Source organism: Pinus tabuliformis, chromosome J (assembly GCF_031772625.1).
Source record: "Pinus tabuliformis cultivar Carrire ecotype Pingquan chromosome J, CPIR1, whole genome shotgun sequence".
NCBI classification, from domain to species: domain Eukaryota; kingdom Viridiplantae; phylum Streptophyta; class Pinopsida; order Pinales; family Pinaceae; genus Pinus; species Pinus tabuliformis.
Genome location: NC_142295.1, coordinates 748,274,730 through 748,292,199, shown reverse-complemented (window position 1 = coordinate 748,292,199; position 17,470 = coordinate 748,274,730).

Sequence of the window (17,470 nt, the reverse complement as noted above, 5' to 3'; positions counted from 1 at the left end):
GCTCTGGTAACATGAGGACGACTTTGCTCAGGTGCCAACTCGACCGAGGAAGAGGGGGAGATGGGGGCAGACCTCTGAGAGGTGGCACGTCCACGGGAGCCTCCACTTCTGCTTCCCATCCTAGGTCGCTCTCTCGGCATTGCGATGTACAGAGGATTAACAAGTGAGCAGGTACACGGAGGGGAGTGAGCAACAAATACGTGAGCCCTTTGAGCCTGAGCCCAATGCCTGTGAAACACTCTTCTGCCTGAAATAGAGACAGAATTGGGCACTGTAATTGATTGACCCTGAGTTACCCACAGCACCGCAGAGGAGTGCGAAGAGGCCGCAGAGGAATGCGAAGAGGCCGCAGAGGAATGCCAAGAGACCGCAGAGGAGTGCGAGGAGGCCGCAGGAGCGCATAGTTTATGAAGCGCCATTGCACAATTAACCAAGAGGCGGATGGAGGAGTTAAAGACCAGCATTAAAAACCTTGCGTGAGACCAGCTCACCAGTTCTGCAAGGTACCTCGTGGCATGCATGGGCTGACACCTGCCCATGTGAAGCGCCACCTTCGTACCATCATAGCATTCAAACACCCGCATCCGGGATACAACAAGCATATGTTATCCTCGTCAAGCCTGATAAAAAATAAAGAGGTACTAGTCAACAATGACTGGGGAAAATGGAAAAATGGGAAAACCACCTTATGTTAGCAGGTCACTCTTGAACATGACACTTTCACTTCATCTCCATGACTATGTGGGTTGGGTTATCTGCTTGACGGTTATCCTACCTATGGTCTATCATACCATCCATCACTTTTGGTTTTGGGTCAATGCTGCCAATTCATTCAGACTATTTGGGTTGGGTTATCTACTTGATGGTTATCATACCTATGGTTTATCATACCATCCATTACTTTGGTTTTGGGTCAATGTTGCCAATTCATTCAGTGTCGCTGATATGTTCAAGAGAAGTCATTCAGTCAAAATTCATCCGTTGCAATACCATAAACCTTCATTTTCATGACTGCCATTCGTGAACCTTGTGTCGTCAGTCAAATTCAATCTCTAAAATCACTACACTCGTTTCATGTCGTTGGTGTGGGATGCATCAAGGCCCTCCTGTGATGAGTCACTTCTTGTCGACATCATCACATTATCCAAGAAGTTGACTTAGAAACACCTTTCCAGTACCTTGAGGCTTGCATGAATCAATGGCAGGTTTCTTGCTTCTAGTGATAGGTTAACATAAATGGCTTTCGACCAAAAGACTTTGTATGGTGTTCGACATCAAATCATCCATTCACACCATGCAGAATGTACTGCAGTACCTTCAGGATCATTATCATTATCGGTGATTTCTCTCGCATCTGTTAACAACTTACATCGTCAACTGGTAATCAGATGGTGTCTTCCCATGTTCGACTTCAGATCACATATTCACATGGTTAGACTCGTACTTGAGTGAATGATTGAACAAGATAGAAGAACCCAGATCTAGTTTCATCCATCCAAGCTGCGATTCCAGGAGTACTAAATCATATGTACAATGGCTTCACATTGATAGTCATTCCAATCATGGGTCTATATCTGTAGACGACTGTTTATGTACATGTAATGAAAGTTTATAAGCTGAGAATGGGTATGCCTTCCCTTAGCAATTCATGTAAAAAATAAAAATAAAAACATGATATATGTATTGTAATTGATGCAAGTCAGCTTCCACTTCGATTCCTCCTCATCACATCGTAAAGCATTTCATTCAACATTGGCATTTTTCCAACTTCATGCTTTAGGGGGCAGCTGTTATAGATCCATTTGGGAACATCAATCCCATCATTTAGATCAGTGTTTTAGGGCTCATTAAACCCTAATTTCAGTTGTTACATGCCCTAAACAAGTCACCCCTTTGAATGCCTCCTTCCCATACATTTTCATGACTTGAAGACATCCAAAAATAGCCTCTAGAGGGACCAACATAGGTAGGCCCATGTAAGGATGCGCTGCAGAGTAGTTAAGTCCATGCCAGGGTGCTCAACGGAGCACTTAGGCTTCCTTTCACCTACGCTGGGCAAGATTGAGCGAAATTCACATAGAGTTTGGGGAATATTCTTATATTTTGGAGTCATCTAGAAGGTTCCCTCACTTATCAACTCATATGAGCTTGAAAATGGATGAGGAATGAGTTAAGATGCATCCTATCCTCTCATCCCTTCCTCCATGGAACTAATTCTAAGTATGGAAGGCCATTCAATGCCACCATTTATGAAAAAACCTCCTTCGTCTTCCTGTAGATTGACCACTCATCTAAGTGATTAGGGGCTGGATTATGTTGAATTGTAAGGAGATAATGTTGCTATGAGATTTGGCTTTGAAGCAAGTATTGTAATGCTACAAGTTTGTCATGCTTTTGATGTGATGTGGATGGGATCCAAGCTGGAGGAATGGCTTTGAATCAGACACCAATGGTTGTAATTCCTTCTTGTATTCAATAAAGTGTTTGAACCTTTCTCCCATATGTTTGTATTGTTTTATAATGCTTATATGTGTGAATTGTATCTGATTCCTTTCACTTATATTCAATAGGTCTTTTGCTTTGATCAATTCTTTATTTTCTATATAGCGAGAGAGAGAGAGAGAGAGAGAGAGAGAGAGAGATAGATGCATGTTTTACCTATTATGTCTATTGTTCCTACTATGTGATGGTTTTCTTTTTACATGCATCGTAGATGTATATCTAATTCATGATTTTCCAATGTCCTTTAATGTATTTAGATGTCTCAAAATATGTTGATAAGTAATGTAATCAAAATTTCTTTCCAAGAGACGAACACATAAGTACATCTTTAAAATATTAGGTTTTCTAATGGAATAATGCTTGTTTAACTGTAATACAATGAGTTGTGAGTCAAGTTTAACAACTAACACCCTAATACCAAGAGCAACAACTTCTGACAATAGTTCAATAACCACACTATATTCAACAATATTGTTAGTTGTATGACCTAGACACATGCCCTGTAACCTCACTAACTCACCACTAGGAGCATAGAGTGCCCATGCAATGGAAGAGAGATTCTATGTACTACGGCAAGCACCATCAGTGAAACCGATATGAGGAAGAAGGTTCATCGACATCTACAAACCAAGTGGAACACATGGTAAGCAGGGAAAACATGTTCGCAAAAATGCAAACATTCACACCAAAAACTGCGCACTAATGAAACACACACTAATGTACAAGGTATCTATGCAAAATCTAGGCAGAATGTTTTCTAGATGGAGCCCATTTCGGGACTTGAGTAATTGATCAAAAGAGAATAAAATTGTAGTTTCACCATTGGAATTATATGTAAGCGACGACTCAGCCAATTAGTGGAATGATACACAACAATGAAAATGGCCCCATGCCCCCTGGGAAAGTGAGGGTTATGCATCAGAAAATCAATGCCCCATTTCGGAAATGGTCGAATGGTAAAAACCTGGTGAAAAAGTCTCATGAAGAGGGACACAAAAATCTTAATCTCATCGTGAGGAAAAGATGCCCCCAAGTGAAAGTTTTTGACAATCCTAGGTTTGACTAAGATGTCATTGGGCATGGTTCCCAAAATGTTCCTCAAATCATCTTCAGACAACACTACAATAGGTATCTGAAATGGAATAGTCATTTCAGGGGAAATTAAAGTGCCTATACAAGTAGGAATTGACCCAAGGATAGGAAGAAAAGAGGAACGATGATGAATATCATTCTAGGGGGATTCTTCTAGAGTCATGACTTTAAAAATACTTTCGTCAGTCAAGAATGTCTCATTCAAAGGATCTTCAGAATCATAAGAACCAAACCAAGGAGTTTGTAGATACAAGTCTAGGGAAAATTTGAATTGATCATGAGTTGTAGATGCAACCATAGAAGCCAAAAGGACAGTTTGATAAGCTTGCTCATCTGGGCTAAGTGGCATGGCATCGCTAAAATCATCGATCTGGTTAGGACTAGGGATGATCCATGGGTCATAATTAGACAAGAACATGTTAATTGAGTGAACGTTGGAGTGAGGGGGAAGGGAAAATGTTCCCATTAGGGCAAGGTCCTTGAAAAGGCCCCCTCCAACACTTTCATTAGGAATATTGGTTTTCCCAACATAAGGCACATTATAGGTTGAAGAATCAGAGGAAAAGAAATCCAATTGATCAACTATGATAATTTTCCCTTGGTGAGGAAAATGAAGTACACGGAAAAGAGATGAGACCACACAAAACATTGCATGAGTCCAGCTCTGACCAAGTAAAAGGTTGTAATTGAGATTAGTGCCAACAACCTCGACTTCTAAGTTGATCGTCTTTCCCTCCAACTGAATGGGTAAGGAGTTGAGAATACCATATGGGCAGAAACCACGACCATTTTGTTGTGAAGACAATCCCTTCAACAGACATAAGTGATCTCTCTAGTCCTATGAGAGGATCTAGCAACAAACTAGACAAACAAATGCATGCTTTCCTAGTTTATGTTGGAAAATGCAAAGTAAGATAGATAACCTACCTCACTTTGATGCTAAGCACTCGTTGATTTCATCCTCGACCTTCTCACTTCCAGGTTCAATCCTCTTTACGTCATTGTGGATGGGTAATTGCAAAGAGGATCAATCAAAAGAGACAAGAGCATACATAACATAATTCATTCTAACATAAACTACATGACAGATCAAGGAATATCATGCTAAATGAATAATAATTTATACACTTATGGAAAGTAAACACCTGATGTATTTATTAATAGAAATGAGGGAAGCATACAACCATATGTGCCTTGATGTTGGAAGCCTCCTTTGTGGTGGATTTCCAAGTCCAAGCCAAGACCTTCAAGCACTCCTTCTCCTTAGTAAGATGGGCAACATTTAGGCATAGTTTCAACATAGGAATGCAACCAAGTAATGACCAACCAGTTGGGGATAGAAGGGATTTCATTTATAGGAAAGGAGAGAGAGTTAGGGATCCACAAAAGGGGTAAGAAGGTCCACATCTTAAGGAGAAGATCCCTAAAGGTAGGATCAAGGACTCAAAATGGGAGAACTCAACCATATCCTTATTCAACAATATCCAACTCGTCGTTCTTGAGGCTTCTAGTAAGAGCAGCTTCTCCTCCAGTTTAGGAAAAAATGCCAAAAGAGGTTAAGAGCAGGTTTTCCGACCAAAAGTTGCGCTGGCAGTGCTAGGTCAATATGCTGCAACAAGCCATCAACACAGGCCAACAGTGGTTCAAAAAGAATTGATCCTAAAAACTAGGTTTTTAAGATAGATTCTTCAAAATTCTCTTAGGGCAACCTTTCTTCTCTTTTTTAGGGATGCTTCTATATGTGTTTCATGGTGAATACACTGACAATTTTAGTCATTTTTACGCTTCGGGATATTGGACAAGAAGTGTGACTATGTAACATTTGGTTCTCCGTTGCCTTTCCAACCTCACCATACATATGCTTCCATCTTTGAGAAATGATATTTTTACAAGTCAAATGAGGATCAAGATTAAATTACCACTAGAGCTTAGCATTCTGATAGATATCAACAATCTGCGACAACTAACTCTTGGACAATCTTCTTCCTAAGGTTGGAAAGTTATTGCAACCATTCCCCAGTTTTCCTTTTATTGTTACTTTTTTTGAAGAGTTGTTTCTGATTTGTTAGATCAATCTATTTTTATCTTTTGTGGAGAAACTATAAATTCCCTCTCCAAGATAGAGAAGGGGTTTTGAATTTTTGTAAGAAGATACTTAAGTTGCACTATTGTAATTAAGTTTTTCTTAATATTAATTTGAACCACTTGCTTTTTCATGATAAGAAAATCTATGTTGCATCAGGTACTACTATCCTATTTCTATATTTTTGCTTTGAATGGAATGATTTAATGTTATTGTTCACATGTATGTTTTAATCAATCTTTCATTATCACTGTTGATGTGTTTGATTGAAATTTGAGTTATATTTGTGAACAACGAGATCTCAGTATATGTGATGTTTTAACAAATTAATTTTATTAACTATTTAATAAAATTAATTTTCTGTAATTGAGTTAATATCATAATTGCATGATGATCTATATTGTTATGTTAATTATGACATCTTTATAACACATATACTATCAACTTACCTGGGATTAATAGTAGTTTATATTAGTTTTTATTTCAATTCTTAGAATACATACCCACATCCACCACATCTCATACAGTTTTATTTAAAGGGAAACTGGTACCAAAATTCCATTCAGAGCCATCATTCCAAACGGAAAAGGATATGATTTAAGGTCTTGACTGGGTGATTTCCCCAATGTTTATATAGTCATTTAGGAAAATCAACATGGAGAAAGGTAAAATGAATGTGTTGGAGGTGTGAGTTGTCATGATTCAATAATGGTTTTCATAATGGTTGGTGCCATACAAGGAAAGGGAGCTCAATAATGGATAACATAGGGGTTGGTACCATATTGAGTTGAGGGGATGCCAATAGTACAGGGTCTAGGGCTTTGTTCCCACCACCCTTGAGCTCATAATAAATCATTAATTGATAATTGTATGCGGTTGGTGTCTTGCATGCATGAGCTTGAAAAAATCTAGTTGGTGGGGGTTATTTGTTATGGGTTGGAAGGATGGTAAGTTCTTCTGTGAAGAGAGAGTGAGAACTAAGGGGAAGACATCAGTGATCTGGAGTTACTTGCATGTGAGGGTGGTGTCGATAGTAGCCTTGCTATGGAAGGAAACATTGATTTACGCAAGGCATGGCGAAATTCTAAGTGCTCTAATCCTTTGGCATGCAAAGGTGGTTGTGGTCTTCATAGCTTGGTCACGCTTGTTGGTGGAGTTAGACTCTTTTTCAGTTATAGCTAGAGCTCTAAGCCTGTAAGTTAATTTCACTTGTTCTAGTCTCCCTTCTGTTCTTTGTGGGCATCTTATAATGTCCTTTTGGTAAATTGGGTGATCTAGGTGGATATTGGTGGCCACCCGCCAAGTCCACTTGGACCCCCACCATTGTTTCTTTCAGCTTTTCAGTTTCCTTAATTGTAGCACAATTTACTATTTTTAGTAGTTTTTTGGGTCCTGAACTTCTAGAGCTGTTTTGAGGCCCTAAACGACATTTTTTGGTAAAACTAGGAGCAACATGGGTCCATGGACCGATGTTGCTCTTCCCAAAGTCGTAGTTCTCAAATAGATCTTTCTAACGAGATATTGTGCGCTTCAAATGAAGATCGTATGCCAAAGTTATGACCCCAGGAAGTTGATTTACCAATTTAACCAAACAGGGCCCACAGTTTGGTGTTTCATCTTCTAGGGTTAGGTTTTTGGATGTTTAGGGTTTTCCATTGTTTCTCAATAATAAATAGGCCTTTGAGCCTCATTGTAACACAGTTTAGAGGCATGTAGTTGCTACATCTCTTCTCAGAGATAAGCTACCATCGTCCTAGCTAGTTTATTTCCATTTTTGTCTATAAGCATATTTCAATATTTTACATTAATGAAATGAAGTATTATTTACACTGCATCTCTATGTTTATGGTTATCTCTGTAATTTGTTGTGTTCCTGTTTAAATCTAGATCAGTGGTATTAGAGCGGTCTGCTTTTTCTCTATTTTTCTTTGCATGTCCCCAATGAGGTCGGGATATAAGAATTTAGGGCTTGAACTGGTCGAACCTTTGCAAGACTAGCCTCGCAAACCCTAAAAACCTCCCATGGCGGATGAAAATAAAGACAAGGGGGCACGAGATCCTATCAAAATCTTTCTTGAAGAAGCCCTCAAGTAACAAAGGAACACGATGATGGACAACTTTGCCCAGATCCTTCAGTGGCTACCTAGGGGTGACGCATTGGCTTCCAACAGCTACTCTGGAAAAACCACACCGTTTAAGGTACACGTTAACTTTGAAATCCCCATATTCGAGGGTCAAATAGAAGTAGATGCCGTCGATAAATGGTTAAATCTGCTAGAGGGTTATTTTCCTGTTCATGATTTTTCTAGTTGGGAAAAGATTATTTTCACTCTTCTCAAAGCATCCCCCCACGTCAAGGACTAGTGGGAAACCTACTGCGAGCAGAAGGATGAAAATACAGGCTCACTATTTTTAGTCGTACCCACCTGGAATTCATTCCAGGATGCCATCAAGGAGTATTACTACCCTGTCGGAAGCTATGAGGATCAATACATAAAGTGGACCACGCCGCGGTAGGGAAGGGACCAAGACATGCCAGAGTTTACCAATATTTTCCATACCCTTCGCACAAAGTTGGGTATCAAGGATTTAGAGTAGCATTTGGTACTCAAACACTATGGCTGCCTGCACAAGTACATCCAGGAAGAAATAGATTCCTGAACATCTCCTCACTCGGCATGACATACCGATATACTGTCAAGGTCGAGTAAAATTTTAAACAGAAGAAGTGAGACTTTGGATCTGCGAATCCGAAGCAAGGGAAAGGTACCCCAAATCGCATAACAAAGGACAAAGCCAAGGCAGGGTGGCCCAAGACAACCCGCCAAAGTTGCAAGCAAAGAATAACGCCGTGAAGCCGAAAAAGGACACAGGAAAGTGGTGTGAGTTCCATAAAAGCTCCACTCACAACACAAGTAAGTGTCGGGCCAAGCAATCACTAGTGGCTGAGCTAATGGTTTCAGAATCAGATGCATGTTCCAACTTTGAGTCAAAACTCGACAAGGGGAATGACAAAGGGAAGCAGACTATCAATGCGGATCCCAACGCCACCGTCACCACCACGAAGATCCAGAAAGAGGAACTCGAAGATCCAGAGGAGGAGGAGCATCTCTTCCACTCCCAGATGTGGGTAAAGGGCTCCCGCTACAGTTCATTGTCGACGGCATGAGCCAAAAGAACCTCACTTTGGCAGAGGTCATGAACCAACTGGGCTTACTGACCACAACACATCCACAACCGTACACCATCGGGTGGCTTCACCAAGGACGAGATCTTCACGTGAGCCAGCAGTGTTGCCTTCCATACAACATCAAGCCCTTCACGGATGAGGTATTTTGTCACATTGCTCCCCTTGAAGTTTGTGATGTATTATCAGGACAACCATACTTGGGGAAGCGACATGATGTATATGAATCAAGGCCTTGTGTTGTTATTGTTACTTTGGGAAATAAATTGTACAGGATACCGGAGGTAGCACTACCTACCACCATCTCTTTGTTACTGCAAAACAATGCAGTAAGCTCATTTCCAAAAATGGGAAATTTGTTTTCCTGATGATACTCCCTCAAGGAAAGAAGAATATGGTGGCCATGACCTCTAGATAGGGCCCCTTCGCATGACAACTGCAGATGGTCAAGGTCGTGGAGGAGTATGAGGACATCTTCACCTCCCCTGTAGGGGTTCCTCTACACTGTTAGGTCAAGCACTCCATCGATCTGACCCCAAGTATGCCACTGCCCAATGGACCAATCTATCAGCACTCCATTCTGGAGAACGATGAAATCAAGAGGCAGATTCAGGAGCTACTGCAGAAAGGTCACATCCATTCGAGTTCATCACCCTGTGGGAGCCCGATCGTGTTGGTACAGAAGAAGGATGGGACTTGGAGACTCTGTATTGACTATCGGGTGCTGAACAAGATCATTGTCCGTAAAAGGTACCCGATCCCATAGATTGATGACCTCCTAGACTAACGGAAGGGGGAAAAATACTTCAACAAGATTTATTTGAAGTCAGGATATCACCAGGTACCAATCGAACCCTCCGATGTGTGGAAGATTACCTTCAAAGCCAAAGAGGGCCTTTTCGAATGGTTGGTTATGCCTTTAAGATTGATGAATGCTCCTACAACCTTCATGAGGCTAATGGATGACATCTTGCAACCATTTACCAACTAATTTGTAGTGGTATACTTGGATGACATCCCGATATTCAACTAGAGTTGGGAAGAGCACCTCCACCACATCCGACAGGTTCTCCAAACACTGCGGCAACACAAGTTATGTGCCAATTTAGAGAAACACACTTTTGGCATGACCCAGGTTCAGTATCTGGGATCCATTATTAATAAACAGGGGGTACATGTGGATCTAGCCAAGATCCAAGTCATTCAAGATTGGCCATATCCAATCACTTTGATAGAGCTGTGCAACTTTCTAGGTCTTGCCAACTTCTACCGTAGGTTTGTGTTGGGATTTTATCATATCACTTGGTCCTTGAGTCACGTCACCAAGGGAGGAGCAAAAGAAAAATTATTTTGGTCTGAATCTCAACAAAAGGCATTCACAGAGTTGAAAGATCGCCTCTGCTCGACACCAATGCTTGCATTACTAGACTTGCAACAACCATTTGAGGTTGAGATAGATGCCTCTGACTATGCTATTGGGACAATACTTACTCAACACGGGCATCCAGTGGCATATCACAGTGAGACACTTTCAGACACAGTCCGGAAGTATCCCACTTATGACAAAGAGATGTATTCCATTATGCAGGCCTATCAACAATGGAAGCATTACATTTTGGGGAAGGAAACGGTCATCCACACAGATCACTGACCCTTGTAGTTCATACAAACCCAAGGGAAATTGCAGAATGATCACCATCATAAGTGGTCCACATACCTGAAACAATTCCATTTGAATATAAAGTATAAGAAAGGTAGCACCAATAATGCCAGTTGCCTTAGTCGACCACCGATCATAGCGTTAACCACCATTCTCAATTCTTGTGGTCACGAGACTTCTAATTGGCCACTTCTCTACAAAAGCGACCCAGAATTCGGCCACACATACAAGACACTCTTGGAGGGTCAACATGTTTTAGATTTTCACCTCCAAGATGCCTTGTTATGCCACCTGGGTCACCTTTGTGTTCCTTCAAGCGAGCATGCCAAGATGATTTAGGAAGCACACTACAGTCGGGATGCTGGGCATTTCGGGGTTGAGAAAATGGTGGCAGTACTGTAGAAGTATTTCTATTGGCCGAATCTTCGACAGGATGTTGGGAAGAACATCAGATCATGCATGGCCTATGCCATTGCCAAACCGGCTGTAAAGAAGCAAGGCCTCTATACCCCGTTGCCTACCCCTAGTCAACCTTGGGAATCCATCTCCATGGATTACATGTCAGGCCTTCCTTCCAATAAGCATGGAAACAACTGTGTTTTTGTGGTCGTTGACAGGTTCTCAAAGATGGCCATTATGGCAGCCTGCAAGAAGAATATCATAGCAGAAGCCACTGCTAAACTCTTTTTTGAACGAGTGTGGGTACACTTTGGGATCTCATAGTCTATCATCTCAGATCGAGATAGCAGGTTCCTCAGTACATTTTGGTCCAGTCTTTGGTCGATGCTGGACACCAAACTCGCTGAGTCCACAACCTTCCATCCTCAAACTGATAGCCAGACAAAGGTTGTCAACAGGATGATCGTACACATTCTGCGCATGTACAACTCAAAGCATCCATGCACATTAGACAAGAGCCTCCCCTATGTTCAACACAGCTACAACCAGGCTCTCCACAACTCGACTGGCCACAACCCTTTTCAGGTGGGCTTGGGATTCCAGTCACTATGTCCCATTGACGTGGTCGTGCCATTTGCAACTACTCACGCAGATTCAACTCATCTCTAGTCAGAAACAGATAGGGCAAACAACTTCATTCAGCACATCCAACATATTCACCAACAGGTCCATGACATTCTGGAGAAATTAAATACCAAGTACAAGCATCAACATGTTCAACATGTGTGCCACACAAGTTTCAGGTGGGCGACAAAGTCTGGTTGCATTTGCAAAAGGAACGCCCTACTGGAGCCTATCAGAAACTTAGACCACTCCAATATGGTCTTTACACCATTACCAAGGCTGTGGGAGATAATGCATTTGAGCTCAACATTCCCCCATTCCTTGGCTTGCACCCAATGTTCAATGTGGATCACCTTCAACCATACTTTCCACCATTACTAGACACATCTAACATTGCATAACAACTCATGCCCACAGAGTTAAATCTAGATTACATGGAACAAGCTACAATTGATCGGATCATGGACACACAAATCAAGCACACTCACCAACAGAATATCCAACTGTATTGAGTTGTCAAAGCAGGCCAACTCCTTCACTAGGGCAAGTGTTGGGTTGTGTTATATTCTTTCCACGACTAGCCCATGTAGTTAACCGGGGGGTTAGAGGGGGGGCGGAGCCCCCCTTCATTGTGCCAATTGTGTAGCGGGGGGGGGGGTCACAAGGGGTTTGAGGTGTAACCTGCATGATTTTCGCACATGTTTTTTGGACGTGATGGTTATCGGTCCATGGTATTGGATGCTTCGGCATGTATAAATATGTATTATAACATTGAAAGGAACATAATGAAAAATCAAGCTGGTAGTCCCGGTTTTGGGATCCAGGGGAAAATCTCTGTGTATATGTGTTTTATGTGTTATGATCTCACATTGTTTATTTTCTGTCTTTTAGAATTTGTATGCAGATAATTTCTGTACGGGGTTAAAACCTACAATTGGTATCGGAGTCGTTTTGGCTTCAAGGGGACGCCTTTGTTGCTAAGGGGTTTCGCTCGAGCCTGTGGTAGACCCTGTTCAATGGGAGATCTGCGAGATCAATTTTGGTGGTGAAAGAAGATGGCGAGCAGTGGAAAGATAGAGATCGAGAAATTTAATGGTCAGAGTTTTTAGTTGTGGAAATTCAATATGGAGGATTTGTTGGTGGATAAAGATTAGTGGATTGCAGTAGATTCGGGTACTAAACCAATGGGAGTTTCCGATGAAGAATGGAAGAAGTTGGATCGGAAGGCAAAGAGCACAATACGATTGTGTGTCTCAGATTCAGTATTGCTGAATGTATCAGGGGAAGCTACGACGAAGGCTTTGTGGGACAAATTAGGGACTTTGTACCAATCTAAGTCTCTGGTGAATAAACTGTTCTTATGAGAAAAGCTATATAACCTGAGGATGAAAGGTGGAGACTCGGTGACAGAGAATTTGAATGCATTTAATACTATGGAAGTTAGTTAGCATATGTTGATATTAAAATTTCAGATGAAGATAAGTGCATTAGTTTGTTGTGTTCTCTACCAGATTTGTGGGATAGTCTAGTTATTACAATAGGTAGCAATGTGACTGCCTTGCAGTTTGATGAAATAGTCTCAGCCTTGCTGACGGAGGAGATGAGACGGAAAAATATGGAGAGCCGGAGTGGTGATGCCTTGTTTGTATGAGGACAGTCCCAGAACAGAAACAAAAATAAGTCATCGAGTGGGAGATCTAAATCTAGAGGGAGATCTAAATCTCTAGGAAAACCTGTAAAGGTGGTGTGCTGGAAATGCGGAAAGGAAGGGCACTACAAAAGGGACTGTAAATCTAAAGCTCCTGACAAAGGAAAGGGATATGATGATGCTCCTTCTGCAGAGGCGAAAACCACCTCAGATGAAGGCGGGGATGTGTACTTGGCTTCTTCAAGTACACATGTAGATCATGAGGCATGGTTGATTGACTCAGGTGCATCCTTTCACTTCACACCCCATAGAGAGTGGTTCTGCGAGTATGAGAAATATGATGGTGGTGATTTCTTCTTAGGGGATGATAGGAAGGCTAGAACCATTGGTCATGGAAAAGCAAAGTTGAAGCTGCAAGGTGGAAGGGTTAGAACACTTCTGGGTGTTCTGGATATTCCTGCATTGGCCAGAAATATGATTTCTATAAGCAAGTTGGATGATGCAGGTGTAAAGACAGTGTTCGAGAAAGATACCGGCAAGATGGTTTGGGGAGAATTGGTATTGATGCGAGGAGTTTGGATTGGAACTCTGTACAAGCTGCAAGGTAGCACAGTTATTGATGGGTGCAAAAGTTCTGTGGTTCCTGAAAGTGGAGCAGAAAATCTAGTGGTCTCTGGAGAGAAGACCATGTTGTGGCATCAAAGGCTTGGACATATTGGAGAGAAGGGCCTTTGAAGACTTCATGGTAAAGGTATGGTAGAAGGTATGAGTAATAGCTCTCTGGATTTTGATTTCTGTGAAAATTGTGTATATGGGAAGCAGAAACGGGTGAGCTTCCCCTTTGGTAGTAAGAGGGCGAAATAGATATTAGAACTTGTGCACAGTGATGTGTTTGGAGCAGTGAAGTTTCCATCACTGGGTAAATCTGTGTACTATGTATCATTTATAGATGACTTATCAAGGAATACATGGATATATTTCCTTAAGAAGAAATCTGAAGCTTTTGACAGGTTTAAAGAATTTAAGGCTCTTGTGGAAAATCAGACAGAGAAGAAGATAAAGGCGCTGAGGACAGATAATGGTGGAGAGTTTTGCAGCAAGGAATTTGAAGAATTCTGTAAGAAGTGTGGTATAGCACGATAGAAGAATACTCCATATACACCTAATCAAAATGGAGTTGCAGAAAGAATGAATAAGACGTTGATGGAAAGGGCAAGAAGCATGCTTAGTGGTGCCGGGTTAGGACAAGAATTTTGGGCAGAGGCGGTGGATACTACATGTTACCTGGTCAACAGGTCACCTTCTTTAGCATTGGAGGATAAGACTCCAAAAGAGGTATGGACTGGTAAGAAACCCTCTCTTTCACATCTAAGGGTATTTGGATGTGACGCATATGTACATGTTCCAAAGGAGAAAAGAACCAAGTTGGATAGTAAATCTGAAAAGTGAAACTTTATTGGGTATAAGGATGGTTTAAAGGGTTATAAGCTTTGGAACCCAGTAACAAGGAAGGTTGTGTACAGCCGAGATGTGGTGTTCAGAGAGGTGAAAGATGTTATTAAACATGAAGTCAAAAAAAATGAACCTGAGAAGATAGAGTTTGAGCTAAAGGAGGAAGAATCAGATTCTACAACAGAGGAGGAATCAGAAGATGAAGAGCCACAAACTCCGGCTATGAGAAGATCAGTTCGAGAAAGAAGGTAGCCTGAAAGGTATAGTCCATTTGCTTTCTGTTCAAATTTTGCTTTGTGTGTTACTGATGATGATCCCAGAACTGTGAAGGAAGAAGTGGATTTAGAGGATGGAAAACTCTGGAAAGAGGCCATGGTTGATGAAATGGCATCTTTGAACAAAAATGAGGCTTGGGATCTAGTGGAGTTGCCAGCTGGAAGGAAACCCATTGGAAGCAAATGGGTGTTCAAAAAGAAGAAAAATGCAGAAGGAAAAGTGGAGAAATACAAAGCTCGGTTGGTAGAAAAAGGTTATTCCCAGGTGCTAGGAATTGATTTTGGTGATATTTTTTCTCCTGTTTCCAAGGTTACTTCTATTAGATTACTTTTATTTGTTGCTACTACTTTTGATTTTGAGGTAGAACAGATGGATGTGAAGACAACATTTCTTCACGGGGATCTGGAAGAGGAAATATACATGAAGCAACCTGAAGGCTTTGTGGTGAAGGGTAAGAAAGCACTGGTATGCAAGTTAAAGAAGTCTCTATATGGGTTAAAACAGTCACCAAGGATGTGGTATCAGAAATTTGATACATTTATACAGGGACTTGGCTTCACCAAAAGCAAAGAAGATCACTGTGTGTATTTTACATTAATTGGTGACCATGTTATTTATCTGGTCTTGTATGTGGATGATATGTTGCTGGTTGGAAATGACAAAGAAATTATCCAGAATTTGAAGACCCAATTGTCCTCCAAATTCGACATGAAAGATCTTGGTGCTGCAAACTATATTTTGGGCATGGAAATTAAAAGAGATTAGGCAAAGAGGAAGCTCTGGTTAAACCAGAGGAAGTGTGTCGAGACAATACTGCAGAGGTTTAATATGCAGGATAGTAAACCGGTGAAGGTTCCTATTCCTGTAGGTGTGAGGTTATCTGCTGAACAGTGTCCCAAGACACAAGAAGAGGAAGAGGACATGTCTCGTGTTCCATATGCAAGTGCAGTCAATAGCTTGATGTATACAATGGTCTGTACTAGACTAGACATTGCACATGCAGTGGGAGTATTGAGCAGGTTTATCTCAAAACCAAGGAAGAAGCACTGGACAACATTGAAGTGGGTTTTCAGGTATTTGTGTGGCACTAGTGATTATGGTCTGTGCTACCAAGAAAGACCAGGATTGGACAGAGTTTTGGATATCCGTGGCTTTGTTGATGCAGACTGGGCTAGAGATTTGGATCAGAGAAGATATACAAGTGGGTATGTGTTTAACCTATTTGGAGGTGCAATTAGTTGGATGAGTAAGAAACAATCTGTAGTGGCACTATCAACTACAGAGGCAGAATACATGGCAGCCACTCATGCAAGCAAGGAAGCAGTTTGGTTGCAGAGATTGTGTTCAAGTATGGGGTTAGTACATGGAGCTATAAGGATAGACTGTAACAACCAAAGTACAATTTTCTTGGCAAAGAACCCCACATATCATTCAAAGACAAAGCACATTGATGTTTAGTATCACTTTGTGAGGGATATGATAGAAGACAAAAAGGTGTTGGTGGTAAAGATGGACACTTTGAAGAATACTACAGATGCATTGACAAAATCTGTGAGCTCTGAGAAGTTCTCTTGGTGTAGAGAGACAATGGGAGTTTCAGGGCTGAAAAAATGAATAAGCTCTCTTGTGGCCCCCTATGGAAAGAAAACAACAAGTGGGAGAATGTTGGGTTGTGTTATATTCTTTCCATGACTAGCCCACGTAGTTAACCTAGGGGTTAGACGGGGGGCGAAGCCCCCCTTTGTTGCGCCAATTGTGTAGCGAGGGGGGGTCACAGGGGGTTTGAGGCATATCCGTAACCCCACTTTATGGGGTCCAGGGCAGCGCCCCAGAAAATTTTGGTTTTGGACCCTATGTTAGGATGGGCGGACCCACCTATGGTTTTGTGCATGATTTTCACACATGTTTTTTGGACACGATGGTTTTCGGTCCATGGTATTGGATGTGATGGTTTTCGGTCCATGGTATTGGATGCTTCAACATGTATAAATATGTATTATAAGATTGAAATGAACATAATGAAAAATCAAGCTGGTAGTGCCGGTTTTGGGATCCAAGGGAAAATCTCTGTGTATATGTGTTTTATGTGTTATGCTCTCACATTGTTTATTTTCTGTGTTTTAGAATTCGTATGCAGGTAGTTTCTATATGGAATTAAAACCTACAGCAAGTGGCTCACCAGGGACCAAGTTCAGCAGAAGTTTCCTCATCTCATGAAGGAACTCAATGCAATGGGGACGACTGCTTCCTAAGGGGGGAGGAATGATCTAGGTGGATATTGGTGGCCACCTACCAAGTCTACTTGGACCCCCACCATTGTTTCTTTCATCTTTTTAGTTTCCTTAATTGTAGCACAATTTACTATATTTAGCAGTTTTTTCGGGTCCTGAACTTCCAGAGCCATTTTGAGGCCATAAACGACGTGTTTTGGGAAAATTGAGAGAAACATGGGTTCATGGATCGATATTGCTCTTCCCAAAGTCGTAGTTCTCAGATAGATCTTTCCAATGAGATATTGTGTGCATCAAACACAGATCGTATGCCACA